Consider the following 22,795-nt stretch of genomic DNA (forward strand, 5'->3'; position numbering starts at 1 on the left):
GCTCCGGAGAGAGCTGTGCAAAGTCTGATAAATGACCTCAAGTGATGTCACTTGAGTCAACATCAGTTGGGTCTGAAGACTACAGGTTTAAAAATGAAAAATATAAAAAATCTGGAGGTGGAGAGTTAGAAAGAAGTGAGCATACCAGACCTCTGTAGTCCGCTCCTCATCTCTACTTGAGGATAGCGGCTCGAGGCTACATTAGCATTACTAGCATAATGCAGCCGAATCTAAGACCGAACAGTCGTTGGTCAAAAACTATCCATTGTGAGTCTGACAACTTCTAAATCAGTGGAGTACTCTTTTAAAGGAATAGTTTGACATTTTGGGAAATCTTTTCAGCTTTCTTGCCGAGGGTTAGACGAGAAGATCAATACCACTCTCACGTCTGTACGGTAAGTATGAAGGTATCAGCCGGTCAGCTTAGCATGAAGACTGGAAACTTAAAAAAAAAAGACTGGGAGCTAATAAACACATTTGATCTCGTTTGTTTAATTAAGTGTAAAAATATGGTTGATTAATTGATTAATCAGCTGAGTCCCCCTGTTGAGTTGCATTATGATTCAAAGATTATTTACATAATTTGATAATACCTATTTATTAGTCTGCAGTCCTATTAGCTGGCATCCTAATGTGTGTGTTGTAAAAATACTGTACATGTTTAAATTAGAGAGCACAGTGTGAGTGAGCTCATCGTTCCATTCGCTAATTTTACAGCTCTGTGAGTGGCTGAGGTAATGCTTAATTTGGTTTCTTTCTTTTGTTGGATTTGCATGGGCACTGAACTGTTTTCTCTTTCTTTCTTTCTATCACGCACGCACACGCACGCACACACACACACACACACACACACACACACACACACACACACACACACACACACACACACACACACACACACACACACACACACACACACACACACACACACACACACACACACACACACACACACACACACTCACACACACGGGGCAATGTTTAGGTGCAGTGACCTGTTTTCGTGAGCCTGTCTGAGCGTCAGTCCCCAACGATGGTTGTGCTCTAACATGCTGTAGATCACCGGACCATTTTTAGAACACCGGCCACTCACAACAAGAGTAAGCTCATAGACCTATAAAACAAGGGTGTGGAGCTAATCTGTCCAAATATGTAATGAAAATAAGCATAAAAAAATGGGGCGTAATGGAGGCAACGGGGTCACAGAGTGGAGGGAGACAAAGATATTGAGATATTACAAGAGGAATTAAGTTTCAGATGGTAGTCTAAAGTAATGGATTGTTGACAGTGGACGAGCTACATATGCCCCCATGGATATATTTCATTTTAACGAGGGATTCCTCTGTGAAAAGCTTTGTGTTCCTCTCACTAAGACAAACAGGCTCTGAGAACGAGGGGCTTTGGGCCTTGTGGTGGGCCCACTGGGGGGATCCTGTGTCTGACCCAGAAGAACTCTTCACTGAGCCAAAGATGCAATACAAAAAGACCCAAAGACAGGGAGCCAAATCCAGGGAACTGACTGACTGTCCCTCATGAAGTAGTGGCTGAGGAGAATACTTTTGGGGGGAAATGACTGTCCCTGTTTGATTGTTCACAATACAAGGTCTACATCATTGACTCTTGTTAATGTTAATGATTTATTTGATCATAAATACAAAGTTATACATTGCTGCATGAACAGACACTGCTGATATTTTATATCTGATATTATCGGTCACATCCTCCCAGCCTCCCCAGGTATTAGGAGAACACACTCTCTGGCTGGTCTGTTCCTCCTCCTCGTCCTCCTCCTCCTCTGCCTCAGACCCCGGCCAACCGCTCGCCCTTCGGGACCGTTCAAACACAATCTCAACACACATTATTCTACTGAAACATTGTGAAATCAAATACCTCTCCAAGTTGCACTCATTGGAACTGCCAAACAATATTTGGGATCTTTCCCCCTGGCTCGTTTTGCTGGTGGACGGCAGCGAGGAGAGAAAGACAAAGAACATTAAGGATTTCTTTTTGAAATGCAAATGGCTAAGCACTTTCTCTTTCACCTCTCACTTTAGAATTATTGATCGCCTACAATTCTGTCCAGGAGAACATTCATTGGATCCTCAAAGCTGGCCTGAGAAGTACCTTCAGAAGCTCTCAGTATGGGTCAGTGTGGAGAGGAGGAGCTCTGGAGGGCCTCTGGGCCCCCACAGTGTTTGTCAAGAAGTACGTCCATTATTACTGAACTAGTGTTACCTCCTGGGCCTCTGAGCACACCAACAGAATGTGTTCTCAGTTGTACGCATCCAGTTTTTGTTTGTATTGTTCTTCAACATGCGGTCCTAACTACTGTTTGACTGAGTGCAGGTTGGTCAGCGTAGCTGCCAGATTGCTGTTGATTGAAAGTTACCATTATGCAGTTTTATCTTGCTGCTACCACGCATGCAACAAGTACTGATTAGAAGCAGCACCGTTGGTGGACAGCTGTGGACTTGTACTGATCGCAAGGACGTCCTTGCGGTTTGATTCATGCTACAATTAAGGGTCCGTGTGGGTCTTTTGGCTGTCTTTGTATAACTGGCTCCATCCTTCCGCTCAATTTTCATTTTCCTTCAGTACATCGTCTGGGTTTGCGGTATATTTGCGGGTTTTCTCCGGCCAATCTTTACCTGTCCAATCAGCGAACAGAGGGAGTGGCTGAGAACGATGACGTTGAGGTTGTGCGCTAGTTTGAGTTGTAGTTCCGTAATGGCGGCAGAAAAAGATGCGAGCGAAGCCATTCGGCCCATTGTGGCAACGCTGCTGAATATCCAGAAGTTAAAGCCCGAGCAAGAAATCTTTGCTGAGTTGTGTTGGGGGCCATGATGTTGTGGCCCTCCTCCCCACGGGGTCGGGAACAGTTTGATTTTCCAGCTTGCTCCGTTAGTGGTGAAGGAGTTGGCTAAGGCAAACACTAGCGATGCTAAGCCGACGTCACAACCAAACGTTAGCGATTGGTTACGGCAGATCCAGAGTGGCTCTGGGCAGATCCAATAGTGTTAAACTTCAACAGAATACCCGCCTTTAAGGATCTGGTAGGACCAGGCTAGTCTTTGTATTCCTTTAAAGATGAATTATAAATGTGGGCGGATCCACTGCCCAACTTCTCTCCAAAACAAGCATCCATTTTGTTATTGTCTTCTCTTCTTCTTGGCAAACCAGCTAAAGGGTTCATACGCCACCAACAAGACGGGAGTGTGGAACAAGTGTTGGAGCATGCATAGTCGGTGAGCTTGCTATGCGTACAGTTCGCCCGGTCACACATTTTGGGGTCCATAGGTGGATGACAACATTTACATCACACGGACCAAAGAGTATGAAGCTCGTTAACTGTCCAAGATTTTACTGATGTTTTTTTTGCATAAGAAAAAAGCAAAAAAAAGGGGGAAAAAGTCAGAAAACATTTACATAATTTTGTAGCAAATGTAGTCTCATGAAACGGCACATTAAATAATGAATTTGGAAAATTTAACTTAAAATTGCAGTTAAAAGTAAATATTGGAATTTATTCCAGGGAACAAATGTGAATTCACTTGCAACTCAAGTACAATTCCTGTCACAACCACTCTCTTTTCATATTTTTGTACCACGGTATACCTTCATTAACCGTGTGTGCAAACTGTGTACAGTGCAAACTGTGTATATGTTTTCACGTACGAGAGGAAGCATGCACTGTAACTGGGTCCCTTCAGGAGATCTATAAAAGCTGCTGTCAGCTGCATGCCATGGCGCCAGAGCAGGAAATGGAGGTCTTTGGTACAGAACTGAGACTGAACTGAGTAAAGCTGAGTGGGAAGACTGACTAAAGCTCTTTCCAGCACTGAAGCTAAACTCAACAATGGCCGACTCACAGCGCTGGCACACAGGCTTACTGGAAAAGTAGTGGACTGTACACCTCTGGGATCAGAATGGAGCAGAATACAGCATGCTTTCCATGGCACTTAGGATAGCACAATCAGAGCATTGCCCTCAGATTATATGTGTTTTATTTCAATAAATTCACTTTATTGTTGAATTTGAAACTTTGAAGAATAAGCATTTATAAAACACAGGCAAAACTATTACATCTGGAACACCGTTTCAACAGTTTCACAGATTAATGCATTATTAATTCAAATCTTGAAAAAAAGAGGCAGTTCAAGTACATTTTAGCTGTTAATACCAGTTTTATCTATGTCAACTTTTTAAGGATCTCTTTCCAGCACAGCATTAATCTCACTTTCAAAACCTCATACCATTTTCCCCAGGAAACGTTATAAAAATACTCTCAATGACAGACTCTTAAAGAATGCTGCAAAACTCATGTGGCGTTTAAACTCCACGGTGCAGATTTCGGGGCAGTGCTCATGGCCTGCTCTACAGAATTACTGCAGTAATAACAGGAAGCTAACGGTATTATTACACACCATTACTGAATGTACTAGCCCTGCTGCCATGCTCTAATGTGACTATTACACACAATTATAGAACAACAATGGCATTGCTCTGTCAAAACAATGCTAATTTTAGGGGCTTGCAATTACTCAAATAAAGTCATTACTTTAAATTACTCGCAAGTTTCTTATTATGACAAAATATTCCCCAAAGATTAACGGATTTTGGATAAAAATATAGAACATAGCTCTTCTTTGTTCTCTGAATATGCTCACCAGATTTACTGATGCTAAATTTGCGGCTGGATTATTGGTGACTGAAGCATCGCTGGCTTCTCACTAGCGACTTTGAACTATTGGTAAGCTCTCTCTCACATTATGCTCTGGTTTGAATCCCAGTGATTGACAGATTACTGTTTGGCAATTCCAACCATCCTGGGGTCCATAAAGGCTCCATCTCGCCCAATCACAGAGCCAGGGCCAAACTCCGCCCCTGCCCAGCGCAGCCTGAACAGGAAACCAGCTCCAGATGCAAGCCCTGGAGGAAGGTGAGTGTTTCAGATGCAGCACAACGCGCTAACCAGAACCAGGCTTCACTTGGCTCGCTCACTGCCTGCACAATGAACCTTTTTTTGGGCCCGAGGGCAGGGGGAGGGGAAGGGAGAGTATTGGAGGCGGGGGTCCTTCTGGGAGCATGAACAAAGTTGGCTATAGGTCAGTTGTTGTTGTCAACCAAAGACACCTTGGACAGCAGTCACCTTACATGGATGTCAGACAGTGCATCATTACCATAGCAACTAAAAAAAAAAAAAAAAAACTCATTCGCATTCCTTTGCAAATGCACACATGTGCTTCATTTGAAAATATGTAATCACATCCAATTTGCATTCACGAATAACAACACGCAAAGCTGGAAGGGACACAAGCAAACTTCTAACAACAAAATACATCAATCTTGAAGTTAGACGACAGCAAATAAACCTAGACTCTGAACGATGTACAGCAAGCTTGCTTTTGATTTGTAGTAGAAGACCTGGAAAACAAACAAGTATGTCTTCACCCTCAAAGAGGCTGGCAGGATTTCGAAAACAACACCGAAAAAACTCAGAGCAAAGCTCACAAATGCTTTGACAGGGAACGAGTGCGTCTTATCTGAGCCTGCCAGTGCACTCGCACACGGAGAGCATCTCAGCGGGAACATGTGCTCATCGTCTCATTGTCACCTGTGGCGATGACAGTGATGAATCTAAGAATGGGTTCACCGGAAAATTTCTGTTTATTAAAAGACGGCGATTTGCCTTAAGTTGAACCGGGGAATGGAAAAATATAAAGTTTATCACTGGATCTCTTTTTTTACAACCATTATTCTGTTTTGTGTGAAAGGTGCGGACGACGGATCAGGTCTTTAACAAGGAGAGCGGAAATGTGACTAAACACAAAGAAGAGCAAGTCCGCACACAGGATCACACATAGATATACTCAAGAGTTATAGTTACCAATTAATCCATTCTCATCTTTTCCGTTGTTAACCAGCTCAAACAACAGAATCCCATTTGGATTTGATAACATTGTTTTACTACGAATGTGACAGTTGTGACTTTTCAGGCTTAAATACAAGGTGAGATGTTTGAATTGCACGACATCTGCCAAATGCAGTGTTATCAGCTTTATGACCATTTCCATGAAATCAATCCCCCTTTTTCATACTATTCAAGGTCAGATTTTTTGGGGGGGTATTTTTTGCATTGTGTAATAACCTTATCATGTATCATTTTCTATAGTTAGTGGCCGAGTCCTCCATTCCCGTGCCGGATTGAAATTTCCCACATACGTGTGAGGGATTCACAGGAAACAATGCATGCAGGGTAATTTGATTATTTGTATTCCTCACTGTTACAGCTAATGTCAGCCAAACCTTTTCTACCACCGCTGCTTCACACCGAAAGCCTTCAACTGCCGAAACACAGGGAGGCATTTATTGGGAAGCGGTCACAGAAAACACTGGTTAGCACTGAGTGAATGAAGTCAAAAACAAGACAACAGTTCATTTCAGCATTTTTAGACATTGAATCAGCAATTTAAAACATTGCATGGAGTAAGAGAATAAGAGGCAGCAGCCACGGTGAGCTGTTGGATGCAGACAACAGGGTGCACACCTCCAACTCTTCTGCAAGGTTACTAACTTTACGGTTCCCTGCTGTACTTGTATCGTGTGCGGCATGATATCCGATTGTGTTTGCACTTATTTTTGACTGAAAGTAGCTGCACCAAAAGTATGTGTTGTATTAACTTGCTGTGTCACCACCAGTAACAGCACGTTCATTATTAAGTTATCTCTTACAACTTACAATGTCTGACACTGCTCTCTTCCCCAGGATGATCATCATCCAGACAATATCCTGACTAAGTAAAACACGGCTTGAATGCAGAAGGAAAACAGGCCAGAATTTTCTTAACAACAAATCTATTAATACGGAGTACATTTTGGAATGTTCTGAATGTACTCTGCAGCCTGACCACTACTCTGCGGCTTGTCCATCAGTCGGTTAACTCTTGCATGTCTCAGCTCGGAGACAACACAGACAGAAATATAGCCGAGGAGCCAAGTAAGAAGAAAAAACCAAAGAAATTGCGAAAGATAAGACCATTTGATTGATTGATTGATTGATTGATTGGACAGATTGTTGTGAAGTGAGAGATGGAATGATAGACAGCGCAGTGGATGGAAAAGCTCTAAAAAGGTAAGGTGACCCCTGGTCTGGTTATGTTTGTGGGAACACCGAGACATAAATCGTTCCTTTTAAATGAGGCCTGAATTACCACACAGAGTGTGGGGTGGGTCTGTTTTGTTTCTGCACGCTGGACTGTTTGGGAGGGAAAAAAAATCAATGGACTCGTGCAAACGGAGACACACAGCTGAAGGGATGTACGGCCAGCTGCCTCTCTGTCAATACAGGTCAAAAACAGCTCTCAATAGCTTTCCACGCCAGTCTTTCTCCCTTTCACCTTTTATCCTCGGTAAGCCACAGTCTCCACATGCATCTCGGTCTTTTATCTGCATTTCTTTTTTCTCTCTCTTTCTGCTCTGTGTGTCAAAGGTTGGCTTGGCTCACAGCTTCAGGGCTATAATTTAGAAGAGACGTGGGACCCGGTGACAGACACAAACACACGGTCCCCGCATGCCGCCCTGTCACCGCCAGTCAGCCACATGCTGGTCACTGCGGCTGGACTCTGTCCGCCCGGCACACGACGCCATGCCTGCTTATCACACTCAGGCTAAGACCTGCAGCTCCCTTGGTTCTCTGCCGGTAGGAAAAGTGAGCGAGCTATGTAATCGCACAGAGCGATCGATGTGAAAAAGTTAGCGAGGCAGTTTACTCCAAGTGTTTAGAAACAGAAGGCAATTAATGAGGCTTTATTTTTTTGCCACATAGGCTGCAACAGATTATGGCGTAATTTACCAGATGAGAGTTGCTCTGCAGCCACAAGCCCCAGGGCCATGTTCAACCTCCCGCACTTTTCTCACACTGTGAGAAACTGAATCATACGCATACATGAGTAGACACACGCACACGCTCACGCACACACACACAAACACACAAACATCCCCCTAATACTGCCAAGGACAGTACATTACATCCACTTCTAATTGACGCAGGAGGCTCCAGCAGGGAGAAAACATCCTGAGGTAAACAGACGGGTTTCTAGACAGAATGAAACAACCGCAGTTTATCCGATGGGATTCAGCAAAGCAAAACAACTGGCTTCGAAGTTTTGCAGTTGCTCAGTTTCATTTCTTCACTGCAGCCAATCAGAAACGTGATATGGACATGATACAACAATTCCCTTCTCTTCTCTTTGTGCCTTCTTTTGTTTTGGGTTTTTTTTAATGAAGAAACATGTAGTGTGAAAGATTATAGCAGCCCATCTGATTCCAGTTTCAGTCTTACACATTGAGAGGACGGAGCAGAGGTGGCAGTGGTTGGAGGGGGGGAGGGGGAGGGGTGAATAAGTTTAACCAGCATAAAAGGAGGCTATTTCAAAATAAGAGTTTGCTTGACTGACTGGGAATAGGCTTGCTGCAAACTATGTTGATGTGTTGTGGCAACTTAGTGCGATCCTTTTCTGTTTTTGTTTCTGCTTGATTTATGTGAAAGAAAACACATTTTTATGTTTATATGAGCATGTTTGCATAAGAGGGAGTCAAAAGTTTCTGCATATGAGAGATGCTGTGCTATAAGGGCTTGTTGAGACATTTAAACATTAGGGGGCACTGTTGCACCACGCCGAGCCCAGGGACGCTTGATCTCGGCCTGCACGGATCGAATCTCTTTCCCTCCAAAACCTCCATCCTGGAGAAGTCTTCAGTAGACAGGGAAACGGACTGGAGTCGAGGTGTTGGATATTTTTAAACTTTTAGGCGGACCGCAGCTGTCCGATTGTGAATTCTGCCTCGTTGACCTCAGCTCTACCCATGCTGTCATTCCTGACCTGGCAGCGTGTCGTCACGGCAGAGGCAGCCGTACAGTAGATGCACAGCTCTGTCATGGCGATGTTTCTGCAGAGAAGTTTGAATAAAACATGGAATTCATCACGAATGACACAAGCGCTGCGTCACTGACTAGTGTTCTGTGATGTGAGTCATTACTCTGAGGCACAGCTGGTACGCTGTCTGTCTCACAAAGGACGAGAGTTAGCCTATGTATGTAAGTGTATGTGTATGTGTATGTGTGTGTGTGTGTGTGTGTGTGTGTGTGTGTCTGTGTGGGCTTCTTTTTCTGAAGCCCACGTTAACACAGAGGTAACTGCATTCATGGCTAAATGAAAAAGAGGCAATGTGCACATCTGTTTTAAAGGAGCACCGGAGGACTGTGTATTTAGACGTGTACGTGTGAGAGTTTGTGTGTTATTTTTATGCGTAAATACGGTCTACATCACAATCTGGACTTCCCCGCCAACCTGTTGGTATCTCTATCATAGACACTGACAAACAAGCCTTCACACGGCTGCTCTTCTCTAAACATAAAAAAAGAAAAACGCTCATTACAGATACGGGAAATGGAAAACAACTAACCACCCCTCCATTTCCCAGCAAGTGCACATGTGTACACACACCTGGTGAGATGTAGAGATTCATTATGCTCAAATAAGCAATAAGAATGTACTGGAACATTTTCATAAACAAAACATCCGGAAAGACAAACATTAAGAAAAAAAAGATAAGAGAAATCAGGGAGAGAGGAAAGATGAGAATGAAGTTTGGGATGATGGGAAGGAAATGTTGAAAGAGCTCTGCTGAGGGATGATATCGGTGCAGTGACGGTGCTGTGAGTGTGTCCTCCTCCCCAGATGACTCCACTCATGATGGGACTCAGACCTATTCTCTATTTACCAGTCAATTATAATCAAGGCGAATATTCACCGGCGGCGAACATGAGAGGTCTTAGTGTCAGCAGACATACAAAAAGGATTAAATGTGGACCTGTAGTGCTCACACACACACACACACACACACACACACACACACACACACACACACACACAAACACACACACACACAATAAAATAAAGGCATTATTGAGTAAAGACCGCCTAATAAACAGTTACAGGCATATTCTCCCAATCCTTGTTTTACTGGAAACCCCTTTTCACACAAAAAAAGAGACAGTAAAATCGAGCTAGGAAATAGAAGCCACAGTGAGGGGTAGTTGTGGCAAGGGGAGGAAACTTTCAAAATAAAAGTTTAGGAGTTAAAAATGTTTCGTCTTCAAGTTTGATTTATCACAGATGAGACCTGGATTTTTTTTCAAAAGCTTCTCTCACATATGCTTCCAGAGATAGCCTTGCTGCAAAATTAGATATATATTATTTTAACACAGTGACTCGTTGCTCAGTGTATTAGAGCAGCGGGCCGTGAAGAGAACGCTCTTTCTGTGAGTAATCTAAGACCTGAGACAGGGTGGCGTTCTGCACACACAGCAGTCTTCTGTCACATATACTACATGCTACGCTAGCACGCTGTATGGAAGCACACACACACACACACACACACACACACACACAGAGGCAACAGAAGGTATATGTGTTATGCTTGTGTTTACTAAAATGTCTCTCACACACACACACACACACACACACACACACACACACACACACACACACACACACACACACACACACACACACACACACACACACACACACACACACACACACACACACACACACACACACAGGCAACAGAAGGTATATGTGTTATGCTTGTGTTTACTAAAATGTCATGGGGAGGGCTGGACACAACACACAGGCTAGAATGAAAGAGAGCACAGACGTACAGTGATCCTTCTGCAGAGTACATGTCTGCACACCAACACCCGTCGCCCTGTACAAATTCCATCTGTTAGAACTTTCGATATCAGCGGGGTCTACCAGATTCTTTGTATGGTAATTCATCGGAGCATTGAACCCACATTTAAAGAATGGGGCAAAGACCAACAGATGCAAACACGGGCCGGGCAAAAACAGAGTTAGGAGTCGGGGTCAGGATGGAGACATCAGTGATGAGTGAGTGGCTGATTTCTCTTTGTGTGTGTGTGTGTGTGTGTGTGAAAACAAAACACAGTGCTGGTCTGCTCGAAAACACAGGCTGAAATAGAACAATACAAACAACATCACCCGGGGTTTCTACTGCACAAACATTCCCAGAGCCTTAAGCCCACAGCTCAGCTAAAAACACTACCAGGAGGGGCAAAAAGACAAGCTCTCTCCATTAATACAGCATAACACCTCTTTTTCTTTTTATTCTCTCCATTATTGTCTCCCATTTTCCCATAGTTCTTCACCAATACCCCAGTGCATCCCTCTCCCTCCCTCTTGCTTGTGAAAGCATAACTCCGCTCTAGCCAAAAATCACACGCACTCTTACAGTAAATTCTTCTGACGTGATAAAAACTCCCCCAAAGACTATCATAACTTTGACAGTCATAACTTATATCTTTGACAAAATCAAACCTCCAGGTGCGAAAACAAATCAAATCAAATAACGGCTCCACTGGGGTTTTCTATAGTCTTCGATATCGTTTAACTGGGGGCTGAGATAGTGTTGGTGTTGGAGAGGGAGTGGGTGCATGGATGGATTGCAAACACTAAACTCCATTTCCCTGCCCTGTTCCATCACGCTTCAATCCTTACCTTATCTCCCCCGGGTCTAATGGACCACCTTCACTTCCCAGAATCCTTGGGTCACAAACTGTGCTCCACTCCACACATTAAGCATCTTCCCCAACAACTGAAGGTAATAGCTTGAGGACATTTCTCACACTTTCTGAATGTTTGCATGGATCATTTCCCTACAAGTGCACCTAATGTGTAGGGGGGTAAAATCCTTTGAGTTGTCTCTCGGTGTTATATTTCCAGCATATAAAGAAGACAGCATCATTGATAATACCTGGCCTGTCTTCTAAGTTTAAAGGTCCAATGTGTAGCAATTTCTCCCATCTAGCGTTGAAATCATATATCGCAATCAACTCTCTCGCCACACAGTTTTGCAGCTACGGTAGCCTTCACGCTTCAAAAAGCCAAGGTGTACAAAAGACCGTCTATCAGCCGTGGTTGTTGGAGTGTAGGGTTCTCTTAATTAATATAATATATATATATATATATATATATATATATATATATATATATATATATATATATATATATATAGAGCCGGGACTTTAACGCGTTAAGATTAATTAATTACAGACTTTAATGAGACTGCAGCGGTCCGGAGGATAATTAACTAGTTGCGATTTGGTGTGCGTCCAAAGCAGCACCAATGTTCACTCTTTTTTCTGATGACGCTGGTCTCTTGCTCTTTTTAATATCCGTTTTCTTATTCTGGGCAAAGAAGAAGACTCCCGTTTCTGAAATTTGGATTTTGAATAAGTGTGGTCCTCCGTGATTCCTTCTTTAAATTTGACGGGGCCGGGAAGCTACGATACCCATTAGCAGCAGCTGTGAGTTGAAAAAACAGGAAAGGCGGAGCAGTATGTCCTGTATGTCCCTTACCGCCTAACGTATTTCAAGATGGCGCTTGAATATGGAGAGTCTACCCAAGTTCATGCAAGCGCAAATGTAAAATTTCAAGCCAATATGAATACTTGAAATTGATGGTGGTGGTCAATATTCATAAAAAAGTTTTTGAAGGGCAATACAGATTTTGATGATGAATAACTACAAATGTTAGACACTGGACCTTTAAGGATGACAGTTTGCCATGGAGGGTACACCCCAATGTTTGACTGGCCTCTCTGATAAGTAATGGTTGATGTCTGGTAGTAAATCCTCAGACACCACCCCACCCCCCCTCCCCCTCCCACCTTTGCCTTCACACACACCGTGAAAATGTCTCTCTTCCTCATCCTCTCCCATCATGTCTGTCCTTCCTGAACAGATGGTGAACGCATCACTAATGCCTTGTCTGTCTGTTTTGTGTATGCTGTGATGCTGCGCAGAGCCGAGCTGCTAAACAACGACTAAACACATCCCACTGGCAAAGAGGCACCGCTTCTCCAAACACCGCTAAGACTGTGGGAACGACAATGTCACTGTGATGGCCTAAGTGCTCAAGTATCCAAAGTACACCACTTAGCTAATATTAACCATTTATGTTTTAGCATCGCTTCCCACAACTACTAGTCTGTAGTGGTCTCACGCTGACAGCAGTGGGAGGTAGTAACTACATTTACTCCACTACGGTCCTTAAAGCCTAACTCTCGCCAAAATGCAACCTAGTGTCTTTTTGTGAATGTACGCGAGTCAAACTTTTGTTTAAAAGCATAGTTCGGATGGAAGCGCCACTTTTAAGATTGACCTTATTCTCGTTTTCGGTCAAATGGCCTTTTGAATGGGAGTGCTAGGGGCACTGCTATGATAGCATCATAAATCACTATTTTTAAAACACTAAGAAGGCTTGACACAACATGAGACTTTACTCCAAGTATCACCAGGGGCTCTACGCATCCGCCATCTCGCCAGTCAAAAAGAGTCGATCTCCGAATGCGACGCAACAGGGAGGAGAGTAAAGATGGAAAGCTCCTAAAGATTAGTTCCATATAAATGCACGGATAATTTGTTCTTTTGTTGTTAATGAAAAATAATATTGATCTTGTAGTTGAAAAAGAAGCCTCGTATAAGAATTACATTTCCTCCTATGGAGTCCGTTTATTCGCATTCGGAGATCGACTCTTTTTGACTGGCAAGATGGCGGATAGCGTAAACAACAAGTGCTAAAGTGGTTTTTCCAAACCTTTCTTTTTAGTAAACTCTGTGTACACAACCATGTTCTCAATGCTGGAGTTCATGTGTAGAGCCCCTGGTGATACTTGGAGCAAAGTCTCATGTTGTGTCGAGAATTCTTAGTGTTTTAAAAATAGTGATTTATGATGCCATCATAGTAGTGCCATTCAACAGGCCATTTGACCGAAAACGAGAATACGGTAAAATCTTAAAAGTGGCGTTTCCCTCCTAATTATGCTATTAAATGAAAGTTTGACTTGGGTACATTCACAAAAAGACCCTAGGTTGCATTTTGGTGAGAGTTACGCTTTAAGTACAATTTTGACGTACTTATACTTTACTGAATAATTTCCATCTCAGGGCACTTTATTCTTCTGCTCCACTGCATTTATCTGAGTAGCAGTTACTAGTTACTTTACAAAGTAAGATTTCATGTACAAAATATATAACATAAAGCTTTAGTGCATAACTTTTTTTATAATTATGAACGTCCATTACATTAAGCCGTTGCCAGATGAGTTGCTACAAAGCTATCTCCACACAACTCTCTCTGGATTTCTCAGTATGGCTATGTTCAGAAGATTGTGGCGTCCGGTGACTTTCGCACACAGAAACTCAAGTGAAGATAATGACCTCTTCTGAAGAGTCCATCATGTTTTATTAATCCTGTGTCCTCCATGGCTACTAGCAACTGTTTGGAGGAGGGGTGGGGGTGAAGCGCGATCAGTTAAGGCTTGTGTCATGTGGATGCACCAACAGTTTTGTTGTCATTACTTAGAATTCCTCATGGGGGAGACAGAAACTACTATAGCTTTAAGAACTTTTAAAATATGATACATTATAAAAGAATTAACTATCCAACAGTATATACAATTTGAGCTTAAACGATTAGTTGATTCGTCAATAATCAGAAAATTAGTCAGCAACTGTGTTGATAACCGATTAATTGTTTAGACCATTTTTAATGCAAAAATGCCAAACGTTTCATGGTTGCAGCTTCTCAAAGGTGATCATTTGCTGCGTTTTCTTTGTCTAATATTATAGTGAACGGAATCATTTACAAGGTTTTGACTGTTGGTTGGACAAAACAAGACATTTAAAGATCTCACTTTGTGCTTCTGGTATTTATAATGGGCATTTCTCCCTATTGTCTTATACTTTACAAAACAAACAATGAATGGTTTGATCAAACAAATGACCAGATTAATCCATGTAAAACATTATAAGTTGTAGCCCTATAAAAATATAGTATTAATAAATCAACTAAGTATGCCTTTAGCAAAGAATATGAATACAGTACTTATTCCCCCACTGGCTAACAGAGAGTAAGGTTAGATCACACTTTACTTGAAGGTATCTGCATAAGAGTGACATGACACTGTCATTAACGTGTCATAAACATAAACAAGTCATAAATGTTAACGCTTCTCTCATTAAGTGTCATTTGGTTTTTGTCATGACGAGTTAGGGTTCATGTGTTATGACGGTGTCGTGTTCATGACAGTGTCATGTCACTCTTATGTAGATACTTTCAAGTGTTACCTAAGGTTATTTGAAAAGGAAGATCCATTTTAAAAATAGACAAAAAAATGTGTTAGAGACAAGGTAACATTTGTGAAATAAGTCATACATTAGTTTAATGGTTGTCTAACGTCCCCTTAATGACATTTTAATGGAAATGAATGTCAAATTATTGAAACATATGAGGATTTATTGATATTTATAAAAGCATGATGAGCAACGATTCTATACTAAACTAGGTGTTTGTAATAGTTTGGCCAGCTCAACTGATATTAATGTTAGTGGACAGAATATTGCAAACGAGTTTCTCTATAATTTGATGCAACATCATCACACACTGCAGCCTCCAAAATGACCACAGAGCTGTGTCAGCACCTCTCAGTCTCAACACAAACTGAATATGCTTCTTAAATGTAAGATTTATTGCAGGGCTTCTGTATTAGATAACATCAGAATTAGCCAGGGTGTACCTAACTGGTAACACAGCGGGGCTTAAGGAATTTGGGTTCATTATAACCAGTCATGTACAAAATTGTTTGATTTGGTACTATATCAAGGCACATTTGACCAAATGCTTTTAAGCAAAAGTTTTGTCTATTCAAAGAAATACAAAAAGAAAACACATTAGAGTAGGAGCAGAGTCAGCCAACTGCAGACTGCAGTAAAGCAAACTTGCAAAAAATCAAAAATGGGATTCTGCAGTTGAACCTCCGTATTGTTATGTTTGAGACAGGATGTGGAGTAGCGGTTGGTGCAGCGTGAATGAGGACATCTGAACTTGTGATCCTCACAGCCAGATGTGCAGTACGTATTAAATGAGTCATTTGAGTCGACGCTTTGCTTTCTCTACAACAAACACCTAATAACCACAATGAGCAACTGGAAATAAGTTGAAAGCTTATGGCAATTGCAACAAAAAACATGACCACCCAAAGTGAACGCGCACATTCATCAAATCTCAAACGGCATGATTCATTATGCCTCTCAAAGACACAATACCCAGCATGTAAAGGTGCCATAAACCTTGTCAGTGTGGAGAACGCCCCTCACGTCTGTAGTTATGAGAGGAGAGGAGCTCCGCTGTGATGTTTAGACACACGGCGCTCGCAACACAGAGACATCGCGACTGCAAACATGAAAGACAGAGCACAAATAACTCAGAACAGAAGAAAGAAAAACAGTGGGGTGGAGAAGATGGAGAGTTAAGGAGCAGGAGCTTGGGAGGAGGGGGCACATGGCCGGCGTATGAGAAACCAGCCGCCGCCCGCCGCCGCCGCCGCCTCCCTCCTCCTCCTCCTCCTCCTCCTCCTCCTCCTCCTCCTCGACCTTTATCCCTCCTCCCGCTCATAATTAGTGGTTCGGCGTTGGTGCTCGTTTTGGGTTACTTTATTCCTTTTCCCATTTCCATGAAAACGGGGACAAACAGGCCCACATGTGTCTCCAAGTACACCAAGCTTAGAACAATAGAAGAAGAAAAGTGGGCCATATGAGTTCACTCCAGATGAAAGCTAGAGCGGGAAAACGCAGGAATTAGTGAGGTTTTTTCCCCTCGCATGTTTTCAAATCAAGTTTGCCTAGTGGATAAAATGTAGCGTGGAAGGCTGGAACAACTTAGTTTGGGCTTCAATACACCGTGACAGGCAGTGGAAACTTTTCAACAAAAGTCAAAGAGCTGTGTTGTACAATAGCCCACATGTTGTAGTTATCTCAACACATTCTACGTATAAATGTCATGTGTAGCCCATTAAAAATACATCTTTCTGTGTGCCGTATCGAGCAAACACGAGGGCAATCATTCTCCATTTGTCATAATTGCACTAAACATGTGCAGTATTTTGGCAACTGTTCTGAGGCCCTTCTAACAAATCCATTCACAAATATTTCCTCGATGCGTACACGTTCACGTCGGCCACTCTGGTTTCAGTCTCTTACAGGAGGTTTGAGCATGTGGCTCCAGTCCCTGGCACTGCTGTACCAGATACACCCTTCTGCTCCAAATCAAGACTACACAGATATAATGAGATTAATCCACACAAAACCAATGATATTAATAATGAAAGATAAAAGTGTGGGGAGAAGAAAGACGGACGGAAAAGAATAAAGTAATTCAAAACCAAGACAGAAAATACAAATCAAACAGAATGAGAGGATGACAGAAGGGTATTTAACTATACCTCCAGAGCCCAGCAGAGAGCCTGGGGGGGCATCTCCCTGTTCTCTGCACCCCGATGTCAATCACGTTACAAGGTTAGCGGAGTCTGCTCTCCAAAAATCCCCCCACAGATGAGTTTAATTTCTAGCTCATACACGATGATTCCAAGAACAACAAAAGGCAACCGTGCCAAAACACGAAAAAAGAAGGGAATGTGTAGGCAGTTTTCTCGTCCACAGCTATGTCCTAACAAACGCAAATACCAGCTCAAGTTGAGAGCTGAGCTCAAAACCAGATACAGCTAACAATGTCACAACCTATAAACATTGAAACATTAAAAGTTAGAATGGACTGGGGGCTCTGGGTGATGGACTGTGAACCGTTCAAACATTTAATCAAATAAAGCTTTTCCTTTTGAGACAAAGGTTTCCGCCCCCGTAGGGTAGATTTGAGTTATTATTACAAACATGACATATCCATTTGACACACCACTTTCCAAAACTAAAAACACTGTCAGAGGTGCTGCACTCACTTGGCTGGTAATAAAAGACAACACTGACCCTGTCACAGATACACATATGAAACAAATGCTCCACCTGATCAACCGCTTGGATCCAGCCTCTAGGTTACACATGGAGCGCTGCCCCGGGGAACTATGGGTAATTAATGACAGAGCAAGGGTGGCAAGAGTCTGTCTCTGATTGACCCGGTTTGACCCTCGCTGCTTAGTTACCATGGTGATTGGTCGGTCTTGTTCCCTTTGGGTGACTGGGCGAAATCCCTGGGGGTGACAAGGTGGGCCTGCAGGGTGGGCATGAGCGAACAGAGGGGTGGGGGTAGAGGATAGAAGGAGGTGCAGAGCTGGGGTTTCAGATGGGTACAATTACACGCTACATAACAAAGGGGAGTCCTTGTCCCACCTTTGGTCCACGACCTAAGGGGGTCACTCCTACCTCCCCCACCTTACCCCATTCATCTCTGTTTACAGGATGCAAGGCCTTGATCAGACTCGGCAGTAGGGGGCACTACTAATCTACTGTGTCCTCTATCTACAGCTACAGTGGAGGAATGTAACTAAGTACATTTACTCAAGTACTGTACTTAAGTACAAATGTTATGTACTTGTACTACTTTACTTGAGTCATTTCTTTTCATGCCACTTTCTGCTTCTACTCCCCTACATTAATCTGACAGCTTTAGTTACTAGTTACTTTACAAATTAAGATTTTTTTTTCACACAAAACACATGTAGTTTATAAAATACAATGTTTGGGCGCCTGGGTAGCTCACCTGGTAGAGCGTGCGCCCAGATACAGAGGCTCAGTTCTAGACGCAGCGGCCGCAGAAATGATTAGCCAATTTAACACATAGTTGATTGACAGAACTGTTTGGATCGTTTCCAGTTTCTAAAATGTGAGGATTTTAAAGTATTTACTTTTAATACTCTAAGTACATTTTCCTAATGATATTTACATAGTTTTACTTAAGTAACATTTTTACAGTGTGGCATTAGTACTTTTACTTAAGTACTGTAAATGATCTGAATACTTCTTCCACCACTGGTCCCCAAAGGTCAGCAGGAAACCGGCCAAGTTCTGAGAGCCTACTGTCCACTGGCTCACCACCAGGCTGAGCATTCATCATCGGTCAACCAAGCATGGAGGGACCGGACTGTCATGTGTCTTCTGCAGCGCTGAAGAAAAATAAAAAAGAAGCTACCTCTGCGAGTGCCGGCGGTAGCCTTTCTCATTTGTTACTGGTCACTAATATAGTCTTCACCCTTAACTGATCAATCACAATGACATCTGCAACCTGGCTAAACACAAAGCTGTAATCTGGCTCTGAGGGGTCAATCAGTATCTAAAGAAGACACATTTAAATGGTCCTGGAATGTTTCTCTGTCTCCATTTCAGATCAGACATACAGACACAAAGACACATGTCCTGTGGGCCGTGACCCTCCCTGGCCTGTGCTCAGCAGGTAGTGACAAATGACCTGATAGTTAATCTGTCCTGAGGTGGAGCTTTTCTACAGGGAACAGAGAGCCTGTTTGTGACAACAGGAAGTTGCGACACTGTTACCAGAATAAGCACATTAAAAGGATGCACACGCATGAATGCATGGATGCGCACATGGGCGCACGCACACTTACTTGCAGGCACATCTGGCTATAGTTTCAGATGCAGTACACTGTGGGGAAAAAAAGGAATATAAACAGCAAGCGGTGATATGTTAAAAGTAAGGGGTCGTGTGCCAGTCAGAGGAATATAAAGGTATGAAGTGGTTCGTTGGCCAGCTCCGTCTGGGACAATGGCTCATTGTTGGGTCTATTGCAACCACCGCCACCTTCCCAACGGTTAGCTTTTTCTACGGCCTTCCCGGTTAACAATCCAAAGGGTGAATGCTGGACACTGTGGGATTTTCCCCAGTCTGTGGTGTCTTTTTGGAGCATGCTCAAATGTAGTCTGACGCCAGGAGGTCGAGTCAGCAGACCACACTGACCTGATTCACCGGGGATAGAGAGTGTTAGTGGTCCCCTCTGATCATGTTCCCTAGACCACCTCGCCCCCAAACACTGGGAGATGACAATGCAGCTCAGTGAAACAAGAGTTCTAAATTGGCTGAAGTGTGCTTAAGTGGAGAGAGCAGCGTGGATGATCTCCAAGAAAGATCAACCATTTTGATTCTGCAAGTTTGGGTGTGTGCAAGTGTGAGAAGAAAAAAACAAAAACAAACTTTGGCCGAGGCTGTGAAAAACATTCAGTGGAAATCCTGCAGAACCTTCAAACACATTTGTGAGGGAAAACTCCAGGCCACATGAAAAATCCTCCTGACAAGATGGGTTTTGACTCCACAGTTAAACAGCCGCAGTAAACAATAGAGACCGGTACAAAAAACACCCGCAGATGCACATATGCAGCGAATGCAACTCTGACTCAATACGGAACAATGACAGCGGAGAGAAAAGGCGGCTTTAAGTAGAAGAGAAAATGTTTAGTGCATTGAACCCTTAGGAGCCCATCTTACTCCCTCAGCTTTAACATTCAGAGAGCTGTAGCTCTATAACTCTACAGCTATTAACACCAAAGCAATTCCTATAAAGTTTCAGTTCAGTGGGCTGAGATATAGATTTAGTAGAAAGATGCTTAGTAGAACATTTAAAATGCAGCACATGCAAATTACTATTGAGCTGAGAAAGTGGAGCCACTGAGGTTTATTATGAGGCGACTTGATTGAGCCTCCTTGTGTTCCTCCATTTTCCTCGGGAGACAGATTGAGCACAATCACAGGCAGCAGGATGGCGAAGGCAATTAGGGATAAATAATGCAGAAAGCGGAGCGAGCCAAGCACCTATCTGCCTGAGAGAAGAGAGGTAATGATAACAGGAAGTGAGATGAGTTGGTCTTGCCCTCTGGCCTACCAGCCAGCCCATCACCTCCTGTTAAAAAGGTCCATCTCTATAAACAGGCCTCTCTCTGCCTATTAAACAGATAGTACATTAGGCCTGAGCAGTGCTGAGCAATGTAAACACAGCCGTCTCAGGGTACTGGCGCTGAGAGGGGGGGGGAGGGGCGTGCAGCCCAGATGGGGGCTATTCCTGGGTCTTCCTGGGAGTAAACTCCATCGCTGCTCCTCCCTCCCACTGTAATCCTCTTCAACTAAACACAGGAAGGAAGAGATAGGTAAATAACCAACTCTTCTGATAAACCCAACTTTCTTCCAGCTCTGCATTTTCTTCCAGTTTCAGAGGTCTTGTTATGCTACAAAATACAGTGGCGTGGACTTAAGCGGAGCACAGGAGTTCATGTTGTGCATGTGTGTGTATGTTACAGCGAGGCGTATGTTTGGAGAACACATCACAAGAGATACGGGGGTAAGCTTGACATATTTAAAGGGAAGTGCAGGATAAAGCAAGGTTTGGAGAAAAGGGATGAGCAGAAGACGATGGGAGGGAGCCTGGAGAGGCCACTTTGTCAAAAGACAGACAGGAGTTGATCCCGAACCTCCTGTGGCTCGTTCTGTGTTGCTCCGGGGGTTGAGGGGGCTTCAGAGAGGATACACTGGGGCTGTATTGTGAGGGGAGTATATGTGGTACTGAAAGTGGATGGATGAGGAGACGGTCAGTCCAGGTCAGTCCAGATGTGAGGCTGTTAAACAGCGGGGAACTGGAGAGGGTCAGTGCTGGACATCTTAGGGCATTGACCTGGAGTCATTCACACCAGTTTGTTACAATCTCCTGCAAAACACAGTAACCCCCCCACACCCTTCCCAACAGGGACACAGCAGAGATGGCGAATAAAGGGGAATGTCTGGGGTGTGGGGACAGGCTCCATACCCTGGGGAAAGCCCAATTACAGACTTAAATCCCCCTGTGTGTCTGTCTGTCTGTCTGTCTGTCTGTCTGTCTGTGGCATGCAGCTCAGATAAGATGAAAGTTGCTTAAGACCAATATCAACATTTTTTCTTCTGTCGCCATTAGAAGTGATGCAATCCAGATGTTACATATATAACTGCACGTTAAGTATTCTAGTGGATTGGCATGCCTTCTTACAGCTTACGGCACAGGGGTTATTGTCAGGCTACTGGCATTCTACAGACCTGCAGGTTTGAGCATCTACAGGTCGCTGTGTGTCCAGGAGGGATAGAGGGATAAAGGGGAAGGGTCATGAGTCTTTAGGGCAGCACATACAGACTGGGGGGGTAATGGAGTAGGTGGGTCACCAGGCTCCAACCTGGCTATGTACTCACGAGAGTTCAACAGACATGGACACAAAACAGAGCAAAACAAGAGTCTGACACAAAAAAAAGGACTTGTTCCTCATCTTGAAGACAGTCAGACCCCATCTGAACTAGGGCTGTGCAACCTTCTATTGAGTTTCGCCTCTTGTTACTTCTAAACTCTTTGACTCTACGCTTGCGCTACACGCGCTACGCTGGTCGACGTGATGACGGTGCCGTTGATTATGGGAAGGTGTTTACGTAGGTGGAGCGTTAAATTCAGCAGGCTGTGAGAAAGTGAAAATGGAACTCGTGAGCAGAAAAAGTGTAGTTTGGCAGTACTTTCAGTCAAAAGAAGGCCATTCAAGTCCAGCTACATGTTCAATCTGCAATGATGATTTGTCTCATGGTGGCGAGGACCCTAAACAATACACAACATGGCCGCTGTTACAACATTTGGTATGAAACATCTGAAAGAATACGAGTTGTGCACAAAGGAATCTACAGACAGCAGCCAAAATGTAGCAAGGTACGGCAAAGGAAGGACAGTCACAGCTAAAAACTGGTGTTAACCAGACGTTTACTTCATTAATGACCGAGGATGGGAGTAGGATTCGGTTCAGTAGAACCTTAACCAGTGGGTTCGGTATTTGGCTGAACCCCAAAAATCTGGGCTTGGTGCATCCCTAGTCTTGTGTGAAAAACACATTTCCCAACAACACACGATGAG

At 43.4% G+C, this 22,795-nt stretch overlaps 1 protein-coding gene across 2 annotated transcripts in view; it reads right to left on the minus strand.

The window, feature by feature from the left end:
* scfd2 (sec1 family domain containing 2) overlaps window positions 1-22,795 on the minus strand; it is a 121,155-nt gene that overhangs the window by 73,827 nt on the left and 24,533 nt on the right. The window lies entirely within an intron of this gene.

The sequence above is a fragment of the Perca flavescens genome, chromosome 9 (genome assembly GCF_004354835.1).
Source record: "Perca flavescens isolate YP-PL-M2 chromosome 9, PFLA_1.0, whole genome shotgun sequence".
Classification (NCBI taxonomy): domain Eukaryota; kingdom Metazoa; phylum Chordata; class Actinopteri; order Perciformes; family Percidae; genus Perca; species Perca flavescens.